Here is a 6000-nt window from a genome sequence, read left to right as displayed (position 1 = left end):
TGACATGGCGTGTTATCCTGCTGGAAGTAGCCATCAGAAGATGGGAACACTGTGGTCATAAAGGGATGGACATGGTCAGCAACAATACTCAGGTAGGCTGTGGCATTGACACGATGCTCAATTGGTACTAAGGGGCCCAAAGTGTGCCAAGAAAATATCCCCCACACCATTACACCACCACCACCAGCCTGAACCGTTGATACAAGGCAGGATGGATCCATGCTTTCATGTTGTTGACGGCAAATTCTGACCCTACCATCCGAATGTCGCAGCAGAAATCGAGACTCATCAGACCAGGCAACGTTTTTCCAATCTTCTATTGTCCAATTTTGGTGAGCCTGTGCGAATTGTAGCCTCAGTTTCCTGTTCTTAGCTGACAGGAGTGGCACCCGGTGTGGTCTTCTGCTGCTGTAGCCCATCTGCCTCAAGGTTTGACGTGTTGTGCGTTCAGAAATGCTCTTCTGCATACCTCGGTTGTAATGAGTGGTTATTTGAGTTACTGTTGCCTTTCTATCAGCTCGAACCAGTCTGGCCATTCTCCTCTGACTTCTGGCATCAACAAGGCATTTTCGCCCACAGAACTGCCGCTCACTGGATATTTTCTCTTTTTCGGACCATTCTCTGTAAACCCCAGAGATGGTTGTGCGTGAAAATCCCAGTAGATCAGCAGTTTCTGAAATACTCAGACCAGCCCATCTGGCACCAACAACCATGCCACGTTCAAAGTCACTTAAATCACCTTTCTTCCCCATTCTGATGCTCGGTTTGAACTGCAGCAGATCGTCTTGACCATGTCTACATGCCTAAATGCATTGAGTTGCTGCCATGTGATTGGCTGATCAGAAATTTGCGTTAATGAGCAGTTGGACGGGTGTGCCTAATAAAGTGGCCGGTGAGTGTATAACAACAGGTCATCTGCATAAAGTGATACCTTATGCAATTTACTGCCTCGTGAGATACCTTTAATGCCATCCTCTGCCCTAAGAGCTATAGCGAGTGGCTCAATTGCCAAATTGAACAGGTAAGGAGAGAGGCTGCAGCCCTGTCTGCAGCCCCTATGGAGCGAAAAATACTCAGAAATAATATTATTAGTTTGCACTGTGGCTGTCGGTGAGCAATATAATATTTTAACCCATGCTAGGAATGATGAACCAAATAGTCCATGGGCCAGAGCCCAAAATTTCCTATTTCGGTACACTCAAGGTGGCAAAACTTACTTATAATTTTTGAAAGGATCCATGTCTGTAGATGATATTTTGGTATGATAACCATTCCTGAGTGGCAGCTGTATCACAGTTATCAGCTCATGAAGTTAACCACCCCCTAAAGTAAATTGCATTTTAGACGCTGGTGCATATCCTGGTTTAGCCTCATGGTCAGGACATTTTTCAATGTTCTATAATATTGTCTTTGGTATCATTTTAAAGGGGACCTTCTTAGCTTTCATTCAAGCCCTGTTGTGGATATTTCTCACAAATATAGAGGTCACTTGAGCTCTTCAACCCGTCAATAACACACATCTTTCTGCAATGTTCGCCAAAACTATATACTTTCTTTTAGCCCTGTGGCATCTAGGAATATCAGGGACACAAAACACAAAAACTGGAATACTCACAGGACTGTAAAGATTCAGAAAATGTATAATATACCCATACTATTTCATTGTGTGAGGTGATTGTGAACCTTAAATTAGAAGGGCATTATTACTAAGAAACTAACTAGACCAAAGCCAGTTAGTCCATGGGTCAGACCAGATATCGATATCACCCAAGGTGACACAACTTCACTGGTGCCATTTTATTTGGTACACTAACAGAAGTAAAATAATACATGATAACCTTTCCAAATGAGCAGCTATTTCATTTTTCTTTCAGGAAACCTGTTTCTGTGCCTCTCACGATTGTGTATTTGCCCAGATTTTTACAAATATAGCATTTCAACACCCCTGGTACTGATTAGCCTAGCTTAAACTCTGGGACAGTTCTTAGTTGGCCAACAACCAAGGATAACCAGTACTGTGTACTTCCATTCATTGTGCTAAGCTAGGCTAACATGCAGCCAGATAGCTTTCTACTAAACACATATAGAGGAAACTGGTATCTATCTTCTTGTCTCACTTTGGAGAAGATTGTAAGCTAATTTCCCATAATGTTAGCATGTTCTTTTAATGTATATGTTAATATGATTAGTTAAAGTGGCTACGAGGAACTTTCATCTTGTGTTGATTTTAGCGGCCTCATGTGGACAAAATACAGCTGTTGCATAGCAACTAGGTAATTATCTATTTGTGGCTATGTAAGATAAATAATGGTAATATGACGCTGGTGAAGCAAAGTAAACTTTGTTTTAGTAGTGTTCATACACCTAAGTTACATGTATTTGTTTGTATGTGGCAGGTGAAAACTGACTGAATATGGCCACTGGTGAACAAGCACGTTTTTACCCAATACCAAAGCGCCCACGGGTGGAGTGCATTATCCACTGTTCTGATGATACAGATAAGCTGGTTTCACTACAAAGTGTCGACTCATGGAGAACTCTGCTCAGGGCAGCTCAGATACGAAATCATGCACCAGTTTTGAAACTGGCAAAAGACATTCCTGAGGGACAGATTCCAGCAATCTACTACCACAGAAAGTGTCGCAGTATCTTCACTATGAAGCAAATTCTTGATGGCCTCCTTGCAAAAGAAAAGAAAAGTTGTGTCTCTGCTGAAGAGAAACAATCTAAGAGAGTAGCTCGACATGCTCCAAGTACATCTAGGACTTATGATGCAGAGTGCATATTTTGTCAGAAAAACAGCAAATATTCCAAGAGACAGAATACGAGAGAAGTACTGGTGCAGTGTCGAGAACTGCGAGCTGATGCAAAGATCAGGAGTGCAGCCACAAAGAAAAGGGACAGCAGAATCCTTGCCATTGTGAGTAGAGACCTTGTAGCAGCTGAAGGGCACTACCACAGGTCATGCTATAGACTTTACACCAAAGAAGAGGTTTCCAAAGGAGAGGTTGCCAGCAATGAAGATGATGATGCTGCAGCCCAGTATGAAGCTGCTGTGAATAAGGCATACAATGAGCTGTTCCTCTTCATCAGGATGGAGCTTTTCGGCAATCCTCAAGTGATGACAATGCCTGATCTCTCTTCTAGACTGGTAGCTTCAATGAACTCCCAAGGCATTGCCCAAGTCAAGGAATCAACCAAGAAGCACATAAGGCGAAACCTGGAGAGTGAGTTTGCTGGAGCCTTGCAGATATTCCCTGATGAGAAAGGAAAATTCCTCCTCTATCCCGATAACTTGTCCATGAGGGAACTTGCCAAAGAAAATCAGTCTCTCAAAAGGGAGCTGCAGACCCTGAAAAGTGTCAGTGCACAAGATGTTATAGCCAAAGCAGCCATCAAATTGAGAGCAGACATTAAAAGTCAAGATGTTCCTCAAACCTGGCCGCCTGAAGTCAAACCAGAAGCAGAATGTCCTACCATTCCAGAGTCGCTCATTATCTTCCTGTACTCTCTACTCACAGGCTCAAATGATCCTGATCATGCATCCCAGAGAGTGCAGTGCCTTCTGCAGTCATTTGGCCATGACATAGTATATGCAGTGACATGTGGAAATACCAAGCCTTCCAAGCACATTGTTCTGCCATTCAGTGTCAAATCGTTGACAGGAAATGTAGAGTTGATAAACATCCTCAACCGACTTGGTCACAGTGTGTCCTATTCACAGATGGAAGAGATCAACACTGCCCTGTGTCTCCAGAAACTCTCATCATCAGGGAGTGGCATTGCCCTTCCAGCTAACATCCATCCTGGCATATTCACAACTTTAGCCTGGGACAATATCGACCGTCTTGAAGAGACTGTCAGTGGTGAGGGAACATCTCACAGAGTCAATGGGATTGCTGTGCAAGCAAAGCCAGTCAACCCACTTCCTGTCCAACCCATGCCCACTGTTCCCAAAACAAAGAAGAGAAGCATTGATGGACCCCCACCAATGTTACCAACTTACAATGCTGGACAACGGGTAGGGCCACCACAAAGCAAAAAGTCAGATGCCGATACTGCAGCCAATACTAAGCTTGCCAGAGAGAAAAACCTTCTTTGGGTCCTAGCACGCATGTAGCAAAAAGAAGAACAGTCAGTCAGCAGCTGGACAGGCTTCAACATCCTGACTCGAGGAGAGATGACGGTCATCCCCGACAATATAGGCTATCTGCCTACCATCAATGCTCCAGCGACACAAATGTCTACTGTCAACGAGGTGCTTAACCAGTCACTGAGCATCATGCAGTGCTTAGGCCTGAGGAAGATTGTCTGTGTCTTTGACCAAGCCCTGTATGCGAAGGCTGTCGAGATCACATGGAAACACCATGACAAGTTCCATGATATCATCGTTAGGCTTAGGGTATTCCACACCATCTGCACACTGCTGGCAATAATAGGAAAGCGTTTCCAAGATGCTGGACTCAAAGACCTCTGCATTGAGTCTGGCATGATTGCAGAAGGCTCAATTGCTGGTGTTATGGATGGCCGCAAGTACAACAGGGCAGTGCGACTACACAAGCTCCTGTATGAGGCTCTCATGCGACTGACCTTGAATGGTTTCCTGTCCTGGTTGGAAGAAACTCACAGGAATGACATGGTTCACCTGAATGAGACACTGAAGACCATTGACAGCCTTGGGAAAGAAGTCTCACAACATGCTTTGAAGGAGGTCCTCGAGAACAGCTCTTGTACACGCATCATGGATCTATTTGAAGTCTACCGTGAGTTCCTTAGAGGTGGAAACGGCAGCCTCTCGAACTTCTGGATGTCCTATTTGGACATGGTTGAAATCTTGTTGGGGCTCATCCGAGCATCCAGAGAGGGAGACTGGATGCTACACTTGGCTAGCATTCGAGCAATGATCCCATGGTGCTTTGCTTATGACAGGATGAATTATGCACGCTACCTCCCCTACTACTACGCCCAGATGTCTGAGCTGCCCATCACACACCCAGATGTGTACACAGAATTCATGGAAGGAGGCTTCTCAGTCCAACTGGGCTCCACCAATCCCTTTGGCCGAATCCCTGTTGACCAAGCTATAGAAGAAACGGTGAACAAAGACACCCAAACAGCTGGAGGGACAAAGGGATTCAGTTTGAAGCCAGGAGCTGTGACCAAATATTATCTCACAGCTGAGTATAGAAGCATGTACCTCAGACAGCTGAGAGACCTGACAGGTCAAGGCAGGTGCAAATGGTCTCATCCAGATCTACAGAGTCCAAGGATCAAGAGAGATGAAGCAGATGTCCAGTCTCTCATGGACCTTATGGAGAATAACTGGCTCAATCCTATGTCCCCTGATGAGATTGATTTGGTTAGCCTCTCCACTGGCAACATGGCTCCACCTGATGTGACCATAGATCTCTTGAGAGCTCTTGAGAAAGGAGAAGAGGCCTACCAAGCATTCCAGCAAACAAGGTTAGATGCAGACCCACCACCTGTGAAATTCCACGACAAGATGACCAAGCAAAGTCTGAAAACATTCTCCAATGTCAGCACAAAACAAGCTCATGGAAAGAAAGCACAGGATGTGGTTCTGAAGGCAGATAGAAACCTTTTCAGTCACATGATCCTGGTGGCTGAAAGCAGGAAGGTGAATCTGAAGGATGTCCTTGCCTACCCATTGGGCCCACTACCATGGGCACTGGCAAATGCTGATGGGTCCTTACGAAAAACAAACAAGGCTGCACTTGCCAGAGAGCTTGAAAAGAATGTATCTCCTGCAGAAGACATCCCAATCCCATCTACTTCCATCATTGATGGGATGAGCCTGGTCCAAAAAATGAATGGCAACAACAAAACCTTTGCACAGGTGGCAGAGTCAGCCTTGACCCAGGTCCTCCATGAGGGAGCACAGAGTGGGAGGATTGATGTTGTTTTTGATGTCTATCACCAGACTTCGATCAAAGATGCTGAACGACTGAACCGGGGTGGAGACATCACTCTCCAGTACAA

The sequence above is a fragment of the Lampris incognitus genome, chromosome 6 (genome assembly GCF_029633865.1).
Source record: "Lampris incognitus isolate fLamInc1 chromosome 6, fLamInc1.hap2, whole genome shotgun sequence".
NCBI classification, from domain to species: Eukaryota; Metazoa; Chordata; class Actinopteri; order Lampriformes; family Lampridae; genus Lampris; species Lampris incognitus.
Note: the sequence above shows the minus strand (reverse complement) of the source record.